A 20,736-nucleotide genomic window follows, 5' to 3' on the forward strand; every position below is an offset into this window, starting at 1 on the left:
AATTTTGGCCCAATCGTATTTACTCATGAGTAGTCGATGATTAGCAGGGGGAGAAGAGTTCACATCCTGAAAATCATGAAATAGCAAACAACATTCTAAAACACACGAGTGATAATAACAAGGAATGTTAGAACTAAACTACGATCTGACATTTCATAATACATAACAGATTAGAATATTCCAGTAAATTCTTAATGTTTTCTCAATCTCCAGACATTAGTCATTGACTTCAAACAGGTTACACCCGCATATTGTCATTAGTCCTCCCTCTCCATCATGAAATTTATGGTAAAAAGATGATTGCAAAGGGAGGGCTCATGCAGCAATCTCTAATTATCAGGTTATTCCTTGCATGGAACACATCCAGGATGTACACAGATATAAAAGAACATTTGATGTAAACTTGGATTTGGATTTTTTTCTCTAGCACTTTTAAAATCAACTGAGCTCCAAACAAGCATCAAAGCCAACTATACACATTTCACGTGGACAGTCAGCATATGGACGGAGTGTCTGACTTTGCAATCCTATAGTAACTGCTGGGGTCGTGTGCTCCTGCCTATGTGGAGCAGCTCCCGCTGCCAGGTGTACACATGCATGTGCTGTTGTGCTCACGTGCCTCCCATATACAGCAAGACAGGAACAGCCGTGATGTGAAAGAGAGGTAGCGATGTCACTGCTGGCATACATGCACTCGAGTTACATAGAAAATGTTTACAAAATTTAAAATACTGCACATAGTCACACAATAAGAAAAGGACATTGTGCTGTATTGTAGTCAGTGCAAAATTAAGACGTTTCTGCACTATTGTATAGCGATGGTTAAGTAGCCTTTTGATCTATCTTCTGTTTCTAATTAGAGCAGAGTGCCATGGAAAGTAAATGGTATGCTTTACACTAAATTCCTTTCATTTTATGTTTATTTTTAACCGCTGTGACCATGGATGAACACTTCAATCATCAAATCATGACTAACAGATTGATAAGGAGGGAAAAATTAGAGCACAAGAGAAAGCTAGCTAGAAATATAAAAACAGATAGTAAGAGTTTCTATAGATATTTTAAAAAAGAAGAGTTAGTAAAGTGAGTGTTGGTCCTATAGAAAGTGAGTCTGGGAAATTAATAAGGGAAAGTAAGGAGATGGCAGGTGAATTGAACAGATATTTTGCATCGGTCTTCACTATGGAAGAGACAAGTAACATCCCAGAAATAGCTGTAAATCAGAAAATAGAAGGGAGGGAGCAACTCCAGAAAATTACAATCACCAGGGAAGTGGTATTGAGAAAATTGTTGGAGCTGTGGGCTGACAAGTGCCCAGGTCCTGATTGACTTCATCCTAGGATCCTAAAAGAAGTGGATAGTGAGATAGTTGATGCGTTGGTTTTAATTTTCCAAAATTCCCTAGATTTGGGGAAAATTCCATTAGATTGGAAAATAGCAAATGTAACTCCTTTATTCAAAAAGGGAGGGAGACAGAAAGCAGGAAACTACAGGCTAGTTAGCTTAACATCCGTCTCAGAGAAAATGTTAGAAGCTATTATTAAAGACATTATAGCAGGGCACTTAGAAAAATTCAAGGTAATCAGGCAGAGTCAACGTGGGTTTGTGAAAAGAAAATCATGCTTAACCAATTTGTTGGAGTTCTTTGAAGAAGTACATATGCTGTGGATAAAGGGGAACCGTGGATGTACTGTACTTAGATTTCCAGAAGACATTTGAGAAGGTGCCACATCAAAGGTTATTGTGGAAAATAAAAGCTCATGATGTAGGGGGTAACATATTGGCATGGATAGAAGGTTGACTAGCTAACAGGAAACAAAGTAGGCATAAATGGGTCATTTTCTGGTTGGCAAGATGTAATGAGTGGTGTTTCACAGGGATCTGTGCTGGGGCCTCAACTTTTTACAATTTATATAAATGACTTGGACGAAGGGACCGAAGGTATGGTTGCTAAATTTGCTGATGACACAAAGATAGATAGGAAAGTAAGTTGTGAAAAGGACATAAGGGGGCTACAAAGGGATATAGATAGGTTAAGTGAGTGGGCAAGGATCTGGCAAATGAAGTACAATGTGGGAAAGTGTGAAATTGTCCATTTTGGCAGGAAGAATAAAAAAGAAGCATATTATCTAAATGGTGAGAGATTGCAGAGCTCTGAGATGCAGAGGGATCTTGGTGTCCGAGTGCATGAACTGCAAAAGGTTAGCTAGTAATTAGGAAAGCGAATAGAATGTTATATGAGAGGAATTGAAAACAAAAGTAGGGAGGGTATGCTTCAGTTATACAGAGCATTGGTGAAACCACATCTGGAGTATTGTGTACAGTATTGGTCTCCTTATTTAAGGAAGGATGTAAATGCGTTGGATGCAGTAATTCATACCAATGCCATAGCTAGGAAAAGGGATGAGGACCTGAAAAGCGAATATAGGGAGTTAGGTTGGAAGCTAAAAGGCAGGACGAGCAGGATAGTAATCTCAGGGTTGATACCGGTGCCACGTGCTGGTGAGGCTAGAAACAGAGAGCGAGTACAGCTGAACACGTGGCTACAGAGCTGGTGTAGGAGGGAGGGCTTCAGATATGTGGATCATTGGGATACCTTCTGGGGAAGGTGAGACCTGTACAAGAAGGACGGGTTGCATCTGAACTGGAGGGGCACCAATATCCTGGGCGGGAGGTTTGCTAGAGCTCTTCGGGAGGGTTTAAAATAGTTTGGCAAGGAGATGGGAACCGGAGCTACGGATCAGTGGATGGGGTAGCTGTTGAACAGGCAGATACAGAGTGCAGAGAATCTGTGAGGAAGGTTAGACAGTTGACAGGGCAAAGTTGCAGCCAATATGATGGGTTGAAGTGTGTCTATTTTAACGCAATAAGTGTCAGGAATAAGGGTGATGAACTTAGAGCATGGATCAGTACTTGGAGCTACGATGTTGTGGCCATTACGGAGACTTGGATATCACAGGGGCAGGAATGGATGTTGGATGTTCCGGGGTTTAGATGTTTCAAAAGGAATAGGGAGGGAGGCAAAAGAGGTGGGGGAGTGGCATTGCTAATCAGGGATAGTATCACAGCTGCAGAAAGGGAGGTCGTCGAGGAGGGTTTGTCTACTGAGTCAGTATGGGTGGAAGTCAGAAACAGGAAAGGAGCAGTCACTTTATTGGGAGTTTTCTATAGACCCCCCAATAGCAACAGAGACACGGAGGAACAGATTGGGAGGCAGATTTTGGAAAGGTGCAGAAGTAACAGGGTTGTTGTCATGGGTGACTTCAACTTCCCTAATATTGATTGGAACCTCCTTAGTGCAAATAGTTTGGATGGAGCAGATTTTGTGAGGTGTGTCCAGGAAGGTTTCCTGACTCAATACGTAGATAGGCCGACTAGAGGGGAGGCTATGTTGGATTTGGTGCTTGGCAACGAACCAGGCCAGGTGGCAGATCTCTCGGTGGGAGAGCATTTCGGTGATAGTGATCACAACTCCCTGACCTTTACTATAGTCATGGAGAGGGATAGGAGCAGACGGGATGGGAAAATATTTAATTGGGGGAGGGGGAATTACAATGCTATTAGGCAGGAACTGGGGAGCTTAAATTGGGAACAGATGTTCTCAGGGAAATGCACGACAGAAATGTGGAGGTTGTTTAGGGAGCACTTGCTGCGACTGCTGGATAGGTTTGTCCCGATGAGGCAAGGAAGGGATGGTAGGGTGAAGGAACCTTGGATGACAAGAGATGTGGAACAGCTAGTCAAGAGGAAGAAGGAAGCTTACTTAAGGTTGAGGAAGCAAGGATCAGCCAGGGCTCTAGAGGGTTACAAGGTAGCCAGGAAGGAACTGAAGAATGGACTTAGGAGAGCTATAAGGGAACATGAAAAAGTCTTGGCGGGTAGGATTAAGGAAAATCTCAAGGCGTTCTACACTTATGTGAGGAACAAGAGGATGGCCAGAGTGAGGGTAGGGCCGATCAGGGATAGTGGAGGGAACTTGTGCCTGGAGTCGGAGGAGGTAGGGGAGGTCCTTAATGAATACTTTGCTTCAGTATTCACTAGTGAGAGGGACCTTGTCATTTGTGAGGACAGCGTGAAACAGGCTGATATGCTCGAACAGGTTGATGTTAAGAAGGAGGATGTGCTGGAAACTTTGAAAGACATGAGGATCGATAAGTCCCCGGGGCCAGACGGGATATACCCAAGGTTATTACGGGAAGCGAGGGAAGAGATTGCCGCGCCTTTGGCGATGATCTTTGCGTCCTCACTGTCCACTGGAGTAGTACCAGATGATTGGAGGGTGGCAAATGTTATTCCCTTGTTCAAAAAAGGGAATAGGGATAACCCTGGGAATTACAGACCAGTCAGTCTTATGTCGGTGGTGGGCAAATTATTGGAGAGGATTCTGAGAGACAGGATTTATGATTATTTGGAAAAGCATAGTTTGATTAGAGATAGTCAGCATGGCTTTGTGAGGGGCAGGTCATGCCTCACAAGCCTTATTGAATTCTTTGAGGATGTGACAAAACACATTGATGAAGGAAGAGCAGTGGATGTGGTGTATATGGATTTTAGCAAGGCATTTGATAAGGTTCCCCATGGTAGGCTCATTCAGAAAGTAAGGAGGCATGGGATACAGGGAAATATGGCTGTCTGGATACAGAATTGGCTGGCCCATAGAAGACAGAGGGTGGTAGTAGATGGAAAGTATTCAGCATGGAGCTCGGTGACCAGTGGTGTTCCGCAGGGATCTGTTCTGGGACCTCTGCTCTTTGTGATTTTTATAAATGACTTGGATGAGGAAGTGGAAGGCTGGGTTAGTAAGTTTGCCGATGACACAAAGGTTGCTGGAGTTGTGGATAGTGTGGAGGGCTGTTGTAGGTTGCAACGGGACATTGACAGGATGCAGAGCTGGGCTGAGAAGTGGCAGATGCAATTCAACCTGGAAAAGTGTGAAGTGATTCATTTTGGAAGGTCGAATTTGAATGCGGAATACAGGCTCAAAGACAGGATCCTTGGCAGTGTGGAGGAACAGAGGGATCTTGGGGTCCACGTCCATAGATCCCTCAAAGTTGCCACCCAAGTTGATAGGGTTGTTAAGAAGGTGCTGCAGCTCTATAAAGCCCTGTTTAGACCACACTTGGAATATTGTGTTCAGTTCTGGTCGCCTCATTATAGGAAGGATGTGGAAGCTTTAAAGAGGGTGCAGAGGAGATTTACCAGGATGCTGCCTGGACTGGAGGGCATGTTTTATGAGGAAAGGTTGAGAGAGCTAGGGCTTTTCTCACTGGAGCGAAGAAGGATGAGAGGTGACTTGATAGAGGTGTACAAGATGATGAGAGGCATAGATAGAGTGGATAGTCAGAGACTTTTTCCCAGGGCGGAAAGGGCTATCACCAGGGGGCATAATTTTGTGATTGGAGGAAGGTTTAGGGGAGATGTCAGAGGTAGGTTCTTTACACAGAGAGTGGTGGGTGCGTGGAAAGCACTGCCAGCGGTGGTAGTAGAAGCAGATACATTAGGGACATTTAAGCGACTCTTGGATAGGTACATGGATGATAGTAGAATGAAGGGTATGTAGGTAGTTTGATCTTAGAGTAGGTTAAAGGGTCGGCACAACATCGTGGGCCGAAGGGCCTGTACTGTGCTGTACTGTTCTATGTTCTATGTTCATATGTTTGTATATTACGAACAAGGCCTCATTGTTTCTGCTAAGCTGACAGATGGAAATTTACTAGTAGCCTTATATTACCCATACATGTCAATTCTCCATGTTTGGTCAGCATTTACATTTAGAGAAATGTCCACTTTGTTCATGTTAGCAGTAGCAGCACAGTCCAGTCCACAAGTGGGTGCCTGTCAGAGGTATGTTGACCTTTCCAAAACTGTCATTGACACAGAACACACAAGCACCCAATGTCAGTCCATCGAATCAGTCCCAGTTCCCAGTCATCTACCAACACAATATATCACATAAGCTATATTATGTTCACTGTACACTACAAATATAGTGTTCTCATTATTGTTATTATATCACTTATATCATTATAGTTTCCTACATTACAATCGTGACAACATTTCAAAAGTACTTCATTGGCTGTAAAGTGCTTTGTGATGTCCAATGGTCATGAAAAACGCTATGTAAATGCAACTTTTTTTCTTTTCTAATTCTACAACTACTCCATCATTAGCTCAACTTCTTAATGGTCAGAATTTTACGCCACCCCAGCGAGCTGGATGGTGGCGGTGGGGGAGGAGGGTGGTGTTAAATGGAGCGGGAGGCTCCAGGAGGCCTTCCCAATCCGCTTCTGCCTCCGCCCCACTTTACGTAGGGCGGTGTGGGGGGGTTGCAAAAACGGGACGCCCGCCCCAGGCCAATCAAGGCCCTTAATTTGCCAATTAGCGGCCACTTAAGGGCCTTCGCCCGCCTCCACGGGGATTTTACCCATGGCAAGCAGGCATCCTGGAGCCAGGAAAGACCGGCCAGTGAAAGCTGGCGGCCTCTCAGCGCCCGGGGGTGGGCCCTGACAAATGGGCACAGGGCGCCCAATTGAGGGCCGCCCCCCGCTTCCCCAACCACCCCCAGGACCCAAGACGTCCCACCTTCCCCCCAAAGACCACCCTTGCCTTGCTGGGGCCTGACCGTTTACCAAACCAAACTTACCTGCACTTCAGGCTCCATGTCCTCGGCTGGGCTGCAGTCCCAGCAGTGGCCAGCTAAGAGCCGCCGGCCTGGCCGGCAGCCCAATGAGGCGGGACATCCTCCCTCAAGCGGGTGGAAGTCCCACCTCGGAACAATTAAAGCCTGGGGACCCGTAAAATGCGGGATGGATCCTCAGGCTAGGGGGAAGCGGGTTCACCACTGACTTTTATGTCGGTGGCCAGCTCCCATCCACCCGACGTAAAATCCAGCCCAATGAGTGGAGTGTATCATCCAATTTGTTAAAAGTAGCATACAGAAGAACGTTTGCTTACGTCAACTTGTATATGTCAGTCCTGTCACTTACATACATAAGGGGAGGAATTCTCTCACATATTAAGTATGAGTTTCAATCAAGAGGGATCTAAAACTCTTTTAGCAAACAAATGGTATATATCATAATCCTTGACAGTTCTCTTATTTGTTTACCAGCAAATTCAGTGCGATGCTACAAACTTCAGTGGAACAAAATAGAACTTAGCATAAACCTTGAAAATGTTAACAATCGTCAAATTAGGAACTGACAATAATCAACACTTTGTATCCGTGTTTAAATTCCCAATGGAAAATACTGGATGTATCGAATTCTGAGAAACTACATTTATTTCCATATACTCAGTCTTGTACTCGGAGGGTTCTAGCACTCAGTGGAAATCAATGTGGAAATCATTAGGCACCAAGTACTTAAGTGATAAACACAACGGTCTGTCATTTTTGCCAACTGTTGTTTGCTGGTAAATGGCAAAAGTGCAGAACACTGAAGCAATATGTGATTCAGCCACATTTTTGCAAAGTCCATTCAACACACATCGGCTTTTATCAGATGATTCTGAAAACAATTGGAGAACATTGTACCCAATGAAGTAGAAAACTGCCCAGGTATGTCCTGTCCACTAAAAGGAGGATAATTCCAATCCGACCAATTACCATCCCCTCAGCCTACTCGGAATCATCAGCGAAGTGATGGAAGGTGTCATTGACAGTGCTATCAAGTGGCACTTATTCACCAATAACCTACTCATCAATGCTCAGTTTGGATTCAGCCAGGGCCACTCAGCTCCAGACAGCATTACAGTCTTGGTCCAAACATGGACAAAAGAGCTGAACTCAACAGATGAGGTGAGAGTGACTGTCCTTGATATCAAAGCAGCATTTGACTTGGGCATCCAGGAGCCCAAGTGAAATTGAAATCAATGGGAGTCAAGGGGAAAATTCTCTGATGGCTGGAGTCATACCGAGCACATAGGAAGATGGTTGTTGGAGGTCAATCATATCAGCCCCAGGACATCGGTGCAGGAGTTCCTCAGTGTGCTAGGCCCAACCATCTTCAACTGTTTCATCAATGCATAAGGTCAGAAGTAGAGATTTTAGTTGATGATTGCACAGTGTTCAGTTCCATTTGTAACTCCTTAGATAATGAAACAGTCTATGCCTGCCTGCAGCAAGAACTGGATAACAGTCAGGCTTGGGCTGATAAATAGCAAGTAATATTCATGAGACACAAGTGTCAGGGGATAACCATCTCCAATATCAGAGAATCTAAACACCTCCCCTTGACATTCAGCAGCATTACCATCACCAAATCCCCACCATCAACATCCTGGGGGGTCACCGCTGGCTATAAACATAACTGGAACAAGCACATAAATACTGTGGCTACAAAAGTAGGTCAGAGCCTACCTGTTCTGTGGTGACTAACTCACCTCCTGGCTCTCCAAAGCCTTTCCCCCATTTGCAACGCATAAGACAGGAGTGTGATGGAATACTCACCACTTGTCTGGATGAGTGCAGCTGTAACAACAACAACTCATATATTTATATAGCCCCTTTAACATAATAATGTCCCAAGGTGCTTCACAGGTGCATTATAAAACAAAAATATGACTTTGAGCCACATGAGAAGATATTAGATCAGATGGCCAAAAGCTTGGTCAAAGAGGTAGGTTTTAAGGAGTGTCTTAAAGGCAGAACATGAAGTAGAGCGGCAGAGATGTGTAGGGAGGAAATTCCAGAGCATCGAGCCGAGGTAACTGAACCCCCAGAAGGTCAACACCATCAAGGACAAAGCAGCCTGCATGATTGGCACCTTAGCCAGCACCTTAATCATTCATTCCCTCCACCATCGGCGCACCATGGCTGTCGTGTGCAAACTGCCACAGCTTCTTTGACAGCACCTTCCAAACCCCCTATCTATATCATCTAGAAGGACAAGGGCAGCAGGTGCATGAGAACACCACCACCTGCAAGTTCCCCTCCTAGTCATACACCATCCTGACTTGGAACTATATCATCATTCCTTCATCATTGCTGGGTCAAAATCCTGAAATTCCCTCACGAACAGCAGTGTGGCAGTACTTAATCCACACAGACTGCAGTGGTGCAACAAGGCAGTTCATCATCACATTCTCAAGGGCGATTAGGGATGGGTAATAAATGCTGACTTTGCCAGCGACATGCACATCCCATGAACGAATTAATAAAAAGAACGGAGTTCAAGAATAAGAAGTAATTTACCCAAGGCTTGAAATCTGAAACTTAGTGAGCAACCAGAGAAGCAGTGGCCATGTTACTGCAAATCTTTAGAAAGATCAGATCGATGACAAGGCAGGAACGCATACAGCAGTATAAGACATAAAGAAGATCTCCGACCTATCCAGTTGATAAGATGACAATTCAATTAGGCACTTTACAGCTTTCTGGACTCAACATTGAGTTCAACAATTTCAGACCATAATCTCTGCTCCCCTTTTCAGGTTTCGGCTTCTCTCAGTATTCTCTTGTTTTTGCTTTTGGACTCCAACTACAGTTCAACATTCTGCCGTTAACCTCCTCTAGACACATCTTTTGTTTTTTTTAAACTTGTCCTATTACCACTCCCTTTGGCTTTACAGCACTAACTCTTTTGCCATTTAATCTCTCCTGACTTCCACCCTAACGCAGACCTTCCCTTTTGTTCTTTTTCCATCCTTCCCCCCTTCCAATTGCTTAAACCTATTACATTTCTAACTTTTCCCAGTTCTGATGAAAGGTCATTACCCTGAAACATTAGGCCTGTTTTTCTCTCTCAACAGATGCTGCCTGACCTGCTGAGTATTTCCAGCATTTTCTGCTTGTATTTCATATTTCCAGCATTTTCAGTGTTTTGCTTTTGTTGAGGGTTGTCACACGTGCTATCTTATGTTTACCAAAATAAGGAAGAGTGAAGTGACCAGTCTTGGTTCTGAGGAATGGTTGTGCAATTGGATCTTGCAGGTGAGTAATGAGCCGTGATCAAATGAGTTCCCAATTAATCAATGCAGCTCTTTTTTTTGCTTGGATTAGTGTAATAATAGAAATGATAGTGTATAGTGAAGGAATTTCCAGAGACATCTGTTTCATTAGCGTGTTTGGCTCAAGTCCTCTCACTTGTACTTCAGCTATGATCAAATCTGTTTTGTTTTGACACAATGCCACCCATCGCCTACTCAAGGAAAAAGAAAAGTACGGCTTGCAATTAAAATGGGCTGCATCATATCTTCCTGAAACATTTCAAAGCAGTTCATACAGATTGATGTATTTTAAAATGTAGAAACTCTCTTTTAGTGAAATACAGAGTCATTTTGCAAATAGCAAGATCACACAGACAGAAATAATCATGTAACCTGTTTTTGGTGACTGAGATCATTGGCATAGCTCCTTTGATACTGTCATGGGACATCCACAAAAACAGACAAATGGAGCTTGGGCTCAACATCTTTTCCAAAAGACAGCACACTTTGGGCTGAATTTTACCGGTCCCTCGACGCCACGGATCGCGGTGCGGGGGTCGGTAAAATTCTGCGCAGAGCAGGCCCGTCTCAACCTGCGACGCCGGGAAGGGCCCGCCGCAAATTACCAGTGGTGGGGGGACATCAGTGCAGTCCCCCCGCCACACGGCGGCAGCACCCCAATTACAATACGTTAAACAGTACTTACCTCTGCAGATTATGCAGTCCGCCGTCTCTCCGTGGACACGTCCGGATATTTCGCTAAACAGGCGGCCATCATGTGCCGTCCCGTTCACGATTTGAAAAGCTGGCGGGTCCACAGAGGCAGAAGATTTCACGGCAGAAGGTAAGTTCCTTTTCGGGGGTCTCACTCTGCATTGTTAACGGGAGGAGGGAGGGGGGAGATTACAGGGGTCCCACTCTGCATACTAGAAAGGAGGAGGAAGGGGGGATATTCAGGGGTCTCACTCTGTATGCTTGAATGGGGGGGATATTTAGGGGTCTCACTCTGCCGACTAGAAGGGAGGAGGGAGGGGGCATACACAGGGGTCTCACTCTGCATTCTTAAAGGGAGGAGGGAGGGGGAGATTACAGGGGTCTCACTCTGCATACTAGAAGGAAGGAGGGAGGGGGGATATTCAAGTGTCTCACTCTGTATTTATAAAGGGAGGAGGGAGGGGTCTGGGATTACCGAAGGGTAAGCTCTGCAGGCATGAAGAGAAGTACTGTGTATCCTCCCTCTGTAAACAGTTTACCCTCAGCGTTTGTTTGTGTTTGTGAGGGGGCAATGGCACTCTAGTCACCCTGTGTGTGGGGAGGATGCCAGAAAGGGTAGGAGCATTAAGGTTATATGGATGGTGGGGGCAAACTGATTCAGCTGGTAGGATCTTGATGTGGTCATGCTGTGCCACTCAGTGTTGGCCAAGATGGGCAATACCATGGCACGCCACATTGTTGATCCAGGAAAGCAGTTGATGTACCCGTCAACACTGATCCCTGCCCTGTTGGGAACCTTCGAATACATGAAGGGTTCAACTTTATTTATCACATGGAAATAGGTATGACTCATCCTACATTGTGTGATCCTCTGCTCCAGAGGATCCATATGCACCAGAGGCAAAATCAACAGGCAGGTGCGATCCACGCGGAGGCCCCCAGTTGTGAGCAGCAGCCCCCAAGGGGATCTCGCCATTATGACTGCTATGCATCTACAGGCCCCACATGAGATACTATCGGATGTCAGAGCACCAGTGTCAGAGGCAATTGCGCATATAGAGAGGGTGGTGACACGTCTCTGTGCCCTGCTGAAAGATGACCTGCAGCCCATGGGCTTCGGTAGACAGACTAAGCCTTTGGTCCTCATAGTGACAGCGGTTCTCAAGCTTGATGCCTATGCAGCTTTTCAGGGGCCCACCAGAGACCTTTGTGGGGTCGCACAGTCAGCAGTGCACCCCTGCATCAGGGAAGTCACTGATACCCTGCACCGGAGGGCAAGTGAGTATGTCTGCTTCAGGATGGACTCTCACAGCCAGGCCCAGTGGGCCATCAGTTTCAGCACCATTGCCAAAGAACCATAGATTGTAATGTTCATAGACTGCACTCATGTGGCCATCAGGCCTCCAGTCAGGCTACCACCTGCAGACATCACCATTCAAGGAATCCTCTCAATCTAGGTGAAGCTGGTATGTGATCACCGCAGATGCTTCATGCAAATCTGTGACCACTTCTCAGGCAGCTGTCATGACACCTGGGATCTGCACCAATCCTGGCCGCCACCTCTGTTAACTGAACTGGCTCAGATGGAGGGGTGGCTTCTTGGAGATAAGGGTTATCCTTTGCAGACGTGGCTCCCGACACCAGTGAGAGACTCCACCACTGCTGTAGAGGAGAGATACAACACCAGCCATTGAGCTACATGAGCCACCACTGAGCAGGAGATCGACATGCTGAAAGAGCGCCTCCAATGCCTGGATGGATAGGGTGATGCCCTTTACTACGGGCCGAAAAGCCCAGCTCCTTTCTTTGCTGCTCTGCACAATAACGCACCCAATAGGGGCCAGGCCTGGCATGATGAGGAGAGACGTCAACAGGATTCCTCCTCAGACTGCGAGGACGCTGAGGACTTACAACATGAAAGATGCATGGGAGGGCAGATGGCACCCAGGCTCTGCACGCAGGGCTAGCAGTGAGCTAGGGATGTATGGCAGTGGCTTATCAGACAAGGGCTGTCTTCTCCATAGGAACCGACATGAGCTCGACTGTGCACCAGCCCACATCTGCAGCATCCCTGTGTAAACCATTAGAGGCAGCAGCTGACTGAGCCAATGTCCATGTCACTGCATCTGTGGAGACACTCATGAGAATTGGTGGCATGGCAATGATGTTATTGCATACGTTGGTTCTCCTGAAGGGCCAATGGTGCAAAGGATGTGACATTGGCACTACATGCTGGCACACATCATTCACACAGAGCAAAGGACATACATGTTGGTGAAGAACATTTAGTGAAAGATGTATTTACATTGCTGTGACACCCGTGCATTCCCATTTGTGTCAGTGTATTCTCTGTAAACCTCTGTAAAATTTTTTATGGTATATTTAAGTCTCATGTAGCATTGCCGACAGTGCGTTGCAGATGCTCTCCAAGCCATCTCCCGCGGGCGCTTTGAAGTTGCGGCCGGGGGGTCGTTGGTGGATTTTTTGGGTGAGCGGGGCATCTTTTCTCAAGACTTCCCTAGGGTCCCGCTGCTCCTTCTTCACCCCAATGGACTTACCGCATGCCGTGGCTGCAGACACTTTGGGCGGTGAAGACAGCAGGATCGGAGATTAAAGTATCGACAGCTGTGCTCGTCAGTTTCGTCCGGATCAATTTCATTGACAAAACAAAGAGCAGGTGTGGCTGAGGGAGGGCAGTGGGACCAGGTAACATAAACTAAACTAACTGTTAGCTTTTAGTTAGGGTTAAAATGAACTGATTTAAAGAGCCAGGGGAGTTTAAACAGTTTAAGAGGGTAGATTGGGGGAGAAAACATTAGGAATGGGAGCAGATGGCCATGGATATCGTTGAACAGTAGGGGAGCTTCCTAGGGATCTTCCAGCCCAGGAGCCATCTTGAGAAACACACACCATACTCTCAGCACTACATGAACTGCTATGCCTGTGCTGGGACGAGGGAGCAGTACCCCAGGACATGCGCGATGCCAATATCATCACCCTCTATAAAAACAAAGGTGACCACGGTGACTGCAACAACTACCGTGGAATCTCCCTGCTCAGCATAGTGGGGAAAGTCTTTGCTCGAGTCGCTCTGAACAGGCTCCAGAAGCTGGCCGAGCGCGTCTACCCTGAGGCACAGTGTGGCTTTTGTGCAGAGAGATCGACCGTTGATATGCTGTTCTCCCTTCATCAGATACAGGAGAAATGCCGTGAACAACAGATGCCCCTCTACATTGCTTTCATTGATCTCACCAAAGCCTTTGACCTCGTCAGCAGACATGGTCTCTTCAGACTACTAGAAAAGTTTGGATGCCCACCAAAGCTACTAAGTATCATCACCTCATTCCATGACAATATGAAAGGCACAATTCAACATGGTGGCTCCTCATCAGAGCCCTTTCCTATCCTGAGTGGCGTGAAACAGGGCTGTGTTCTCGCACCCACACTTTTTGGGATTTTCTTCTCCCTGCTGCTTTCACATGCGTTCAAGTCCTCTGAAGAAGGAATTTTCCTCCACACAAGATCAGGGGGCAGGTTGTTCAACCTTGCCCATCTAAGAGCGAAGTCCAAAGTACGGAAAGTCCTCATCAGGGAACTCCTTTTTGCTGACGATGCTGCTTTAACATCTCACACTGAAGAGTGCCTGCAGAGTCTCATCGACAGGTTTGCGGCTGCCTGCAATGAATTTGGCCTAACCATCAGCCTCAAGAAAACGAACATCATGGGGCAGGATGTCAGAAATGCTCCATCCATCAATATTGGCGACCACGCTCTGGAAGTGGTTCAAGAGTTCACCTACCTAGGCTCAACTATCACCAGTAACCTGTCTCTAGATGCAGAAATCAACAAGCGCATGGGAAAGGCTTCCACTGCTATGTCCAGACTGGCCAAGAGAGTGTGGGAAAATGGCGCACTGACACGGAACACAAAAGTCTGAGTGTATCAGGCCTGTGTCCTCAGTACCTTGCTCTATGGCAGCGAGGCCTGGACAACGTATGTCAGCCAAGAGCGACGGTTCAATTCATTCCATCTTCGCTGCCTCCGGAGAATACTTGGCATCAGGTGGCAGGACCGTATCTACAACACAGAAGTCCTCGAGGCGGCCAACATCCCCAGCTTGTACACACTACTGAGTCAGCGGCGCTTGAGATGGCTTGGCCATGTGAGCCGCATGGAAGATGGCAGGATCCCCAAAGACACATTGTACAGCGAGCTCGCCACTGGTATCAGACCCACCGGCCGTCCATGTCTCCGCTTTAAAGACGTCTGCAAACGCGACATGAAATCCTATGACATTGATCACAAGTCGTGGGAGTCAGTTGCCAGCGTTCGCCAGAGCTGGCGGGCAGCCATAAAGACGGGGCTAAAATGTGGCGAGTCGAAGAGACTTAGTAGCTGGCAGGAAAAAAGACAGAGGCGCAAGGGGAGAGCCAACTGTGCAACAGCCCCGACAAACAAATTTCTCTGCAGCACCTGTGGAAGAGCCTGTCACTCTAGAATTGGCCTTTATAACCACTCCAGGCGCTGCTTCACAAACCACTGACCACCTCCAGGCGCATATCCATTGTCTCTCGAGATAAGGAGGCCCAAAGAAGCTCGAAGAAGAAGAAGTCTCATGTCCTGGAATGTGCAAATTTAAGATTATTCACCCAGGTGCAACATGCCTCCAAGAAGGAATGTTACACTTGAGTGGGAGACGAGGATCACAACTTCACAGGACACTGGGACACAGCAGGGTAAGTATGTGGCAGCAAAGCGTAAAGTGCTGGAGTAACTCAGCAGGTCAGGCAGCATCTGTGAAGAGAGAAGCAGAGTTAACTTTCAGGACTGTGAACTTGGACAAGTTAACTCTGCTTCTCTCTCCACAGATGCTGCCTGACCTGCTGGATTTCTGCAGCACTTTCTGCTTTGCTGTCAGATTGACAGCAGCCCCACTCTTCAGCAGTCAGGTAAGTATTCTTTGACAGCTGTCAGGAAGCAGGTGCTGGGGTGTTTAAAATAGGGCCCCAGCATCTGCTGCACAGCTGTCAAAAGGTCTCTCATGCACCAAATGACCCGCCTCTCCCCATGTCATATGACGAGGGCGATTCGTTGCCCTGATGCTAATATCGCGGGGCTCTGCGGCGGCTGCTAAATGCAGGCACCCTCCTGAGTTTAAAGGGCTGCGCGGCGGGGCCCGAATAAAATTCAGCCCCTTGTAATTGACCTGTAATGTGTTCAAATCTAGGTACAGATCTTGAATCCACAATCTTCTGGGAGTTTGTAATACTTGCTAGTGAGCCAAGCTAATAAAAAGAGCCTCTTAAGAATATTTGTGTTGCTTTTTTAAATAAGAAAGCCAATTTTAAATATGTACACTCTACCTATCAACAAAGGTAAATTTCATTCAATGGAACTTTTGTAGCTTGATCAGGCAACAAACAGTTCTTGTTTTTTTATTGATTTCGCTCCTGTCTGCTTGTGTAAATGAGGAACTAATATCCACTCCTGACAGTCCCGTTTCTCCACTTCTAAGTGATTTCTTTCCCTCATATGATCACGATGCTCTTCACTCACAGTGAAATATGAGCCTACATTTCATGAAGAAGCATAATAACATAATTTTGAAATCAAGATGTGACACATTTTGAAAGAGTATTTTCATCCAGTTCCCTTGGTGAAGCACAGCTGCGAATTGCACTTAAAGAAAATTAAAAATTCTGCTTCAGTGCTGCCACCCAATTTGAATCCGTTTGTAAAAGAAAGCCTGATTATTTCCCAACACAACTGTATTAATAACTGTGAACAACCGTGCTGATTACTTTCTGGTTGAACGTGCAGTTCATCCAGATAAAGGATGACATCCAACAGACCAGGCATAACATGAGCCTCCAATGACAGCTGAAAGTACATGGTCATTAAAATGGACTGATAGACACAACAGAAAACAAAATCTTGCCCTGAGACAATTTTATGTAAAGTCACGGATGTGCAAAGGCTAGTATACATACTTTAATAACTACTATTTAGAGCCAATATATTAAACACACCATAATTAATGTTAATACATATCCATCAATTGGGAAACATTTTAAGTTTTGACATTTCACAAAGTTCTTTATGGTGATTTTATGACTGAGTACTGTGTTCATTGCTGCATTCTCTCCTCCGGCACTTCAGCATGAAACACATCACATGTTATTACAGTTTACACACCAAATTACGTTGCACTTGCCAAAACCATTATATGCAATGAGTGACATTTAATGACATATTAAGATGATTTATCTTTCTCATCTCATTTTTCAGCTGTGAAACAGAAACATGGGAATGTGAACAATGGCCGTCAGAAATTATTTGGTGCCTGACAACAATTTCCATTCTTGAGAGGAATGGTCAGATGCCCTATGACCTTATGTGCTTTGACATGGCCCAACAACATCTGCCTATCCTTTAGATGACACTTCCTGCACTGCATTTTTAATACGAATATAGTAAGTATGCAAATTTAAAAGGATCTCATTTCATTTTATGACAGATATGGAACCGATTACACAATTTTTTTTAGTGTCTATCTCGGGTAAATCAGCACTGTTACAAACTGGATATTGTTTTTACTTCTCGTTTCTCCTGCGGTGCAAAATTTTGGACAGGAAATTCTACACATAATAATACATTATTAAGTGCATAGAAGTGCTCCTTAGATTATTTAAGTGAGCTTTCTCTAGAGGTTGTGGGTCAAAAAGGTCCCTTAGATCATACCATTTCTTTCCCCAGCCTCATCTGTGTGAACTTCTGATTTAGCCCAGCAAGTACAAAATAAACGTCAGAACTGTGGTCCTTGCAGGGCGGGAAAATCGAGCCATCTGTTTCCACGGTTGTTTTGGTGGCTCCGAGCATTTTCAAAATTGAACTAGAATGAATAATTGCAGATGCTGATAGGGTTGAATGAAGTAGGATGGGAGGAGGCTCATGTGGCGCATAAACACTGGCATAGACCAGTTGGGTCAAAAGGCTTGTTTTTGTGCTGTACATTCCTACTAATTCTATATGTAAAAACTCTTAATCTTGCATGTTCCTGCTCAACACGTATGTAGAAAATCAAGCCTAATTTGTCCCACAATCACTTTAATAAATCTTGATTTGCAAGGGAGAAGCAAGGAAAAAACCACTGTGCTACATACACTGCTGCAGACATTTTGTACAAACGAGATTCCCCTTCAAAAGTATTTAGTATCTGTTTCATAAAATAAACAAATCGCTTCACTTCACAATATTCTCAAATTTTCTTCGCTTTCTAATTCTACCCTCCATTATTTGTATATGTTTCAAAATACTTATCTTAAAATTGAAGGGTGGATTTTTTTGATGAGTGCGAATGGTCCAGCCAATACTAAATCAACAAGTAGAGGATGGAAAATGAGGACTTGGCAATTTTGCTGGGTGCGCACTCAGAAGGCGCCCCAAACTATTTTTCAATGTGCAGTGGCGGACACAGTTATGAGAGCTTCACTGGGCATGCATAATTACTCATTCAGTGCAGCCTGCAACATTCTGTTTTACAGCCAGAAGTCAGACTCGGCATCGGGTCCAACCATTTAAAGTGCCTCTTAATGGCCAGCAGCACTATCTTACTTGGGGAAGGGAACTTCGACCTTCTGGTCCCAACAATACAAAATCTGCTCAAAAATTCAAATGGTAACAAAAAACGAGTGGATCATGAACCAAAATCTTCCTTTGTGGCTGCCTTGTACTATACATGGTATTGAAGAAATGGATGATATCTAAAGTGCAAGCTGCAGTTCTTCCTATAAAGAAATATATAGAAATTACAGGCCATTTATCAACATTTACCCTTCATACAAGCAAATTATCCTCATCACATATACGCACCTGGCTCCTAAATCTCTACATTCTCATTTCCTTCACTTACCTAGCCAATCTAATCTTGAATGTTAACATATTTTCTGCCTCAACTGCTAACCCTGAAAGTGAATTCCACAGCCACACCACTATCTGTATGAAGAGATTTGTCTTACTTTCTGTCCTATATCTTTTCCATTTAATCCTGTACCTATTGATTTTCCGATAATCAATACAAAATCTTTGGGAACTATCTAGTTTTGGTCAGAGCACCACTGGTGAACTCCAGCTACTTAGATGAGCTTCAATTTTATCGTTCTTTAGCATATATTGAAACTCCTCTCTGATCTGAGCCAATTTATCAGGACTGAGTTGATATGAGTTCTATGACCACTCCCTGGTGTGCAGCAAGGTTAGACTCAGACCAAAGAAGTTGCATCATTCCAAGCAGAAGGGCCACCCGCGCATCAACACGAGCAGAATTTCTCACCCACAGCTGTTACAAAAATTTCTAAATTCACTTGTAACAGCCCTTCAAAACACTCCCACAGGGCATGCTGAGACCAAGTGGGCCCACATCAGAGACGCCATCTATGAGTCAGCTTTGACCACCGACGGCAAAAGTGCGAAGAGAAATGCAGACTGGTTTCAATCTCATACTGAAAAACTGGAATCTGTCATCGCCGCTAACGCATTGCACTGTTGAACTACAAGAAAGCCCCCAGCGATTTAACATCCGCAGCACTTAAAGCAGCCAGAAGTACTGCACAAAGAACAGCTAGGCGTTGCGCAAACGACTACTGGCAACACCTATGCAGTCATATTCAGCTGGCCTCAGACACCGGAAACATCAGAGGAATGTATGATGGCATGAAGAGAGCTCTTGGGCCAACCATCAAGAAGATCGCCCCCCTCAAATCTAAATCGGGGGACATAATCACTGACCAACGCAAACAGATGGACCGCTGGGTTGAGCACTACCTAGAACTGTACTCCAGGAAGAATGCTGTCACTGAGACTGCCCTCAATGCAGCCCAGCCTCTACCAGTCATGGATGAGCTGGACATACAGCCAACCAAATTGGAACTCAGTGATGCCATTGATTCTCTAGCCAGCGGAAAAGCCCCTGGGAAGGACAGCATTACCCCTGAAATAATCAAGAGTGCCAAGCCTGCTATACTCTCAGCACTACATGAACTGCTATGCCTGTGCTGGGACGAGGGAGCAGTACCCCAGGACATGCGCGATGCCAACATCATCACCCTCTATAAAAACAAAGCTGACCGCGGTGACTGCAACAACTACCGTGGAATCTCCCTGCTTAGCATAGTGGGGAAAGTCTTTGCTCGAGTCGCTCTGAACAGGCTCCAGAAGCTGGCTGAGCGCGTCTACCCTGAGGCACAGTGTGGCTTTCGTGCAGAGAGATCGACCATTGACATGCTGTTCTCCCTTCGTCAGATACAGGAGAAATGCCGTGAACAACAGATGCCCCTCTACATTGCTTTCATTGATCTCACCAAAGCCTCTGACCTCGTCAGCAGACGTGGTCTCTTCAGACTACTAGAAAAGATCGGATGTCCACCAAAGCTACTAAGTATCATCACCTCATTCCATGAAAATATGAAAGGCACAATTCAACATGGTGGCTCATCATCAGAGCCCTTTCCTATCCTGAGTGATGTGAAACAGGGCTGTGTTCTCGCACCCACACTTTTTGGGATTTTCTTCTCCCTGCTGCTTTCACATGCGTTCAAATCCTCTGAAGAAGGAATTTTCCTCCACACAAGATCAGGGGGCAGGTTGTTCAACCTTGCCCGTCTAAGAGCGAAGTCCAAAGTACGGAAAGTCCTCATCAGAGAACTCCTCTCTGCTGACGATGCTGCTTTAACATCTCACACTGAAGAGTGCCTGCAGAGTCTCATCGACAGGTTTGCGTCTGCCTGCAATGAATTTGGCCTAACCATCAGCCTCACGAAAACGAACATCATGGGGCAGGACGTCAGAAATGCTCCATCCATCAATATTGGCGACCACGCTCTGGAAGTGGTTCAAGAGTTCACCTACCTAGGCTCAACTATCACCAGTAACCTGTCTCTAATCGCAGAAATCAACAAGCGCATGGGTAAGGCTTCCACTGCTATGTCCAGACTGGCCAAGAGAGTGTGGGAAAATGGCGCACTGACACGGAACACAAAAGTCCGAGTGTATCAAGCCTGTGTCCTCAGTACCTTGCTCTACGGCAGCGAGGCCTGG

General features: G+C 45.6%; 1 protein-coding gene across 9 annotated transcripts in view; it reads right to left on the reverse strand.

Annotated features, from left to right (window-relative positions):
* LOC137384241 (myocardin-like) overlaps positions 1 to 20,736 on the reverse strand; it is a 755,068-nt gene that overhangs the window by 540,280 nt on the left and 194,052 nt on the right. The window lies entirely within an intron of this gene.

This window comes from Heterodontus francisci, chromosome 26 (assembly GCF_036365525.1).
Source record: "Heterodontus francisci isolate sHetFra1 chromosome 26, sHetFra1.hap1, whole genome shotgun sequence".
Taxonomy (NCBI): Eukaryota; Metazoa; Chordata; class Chondrichthyes; order Heterodontiformes; family Heterodontidae; genus Heterodontus; species Heterodontus francisci.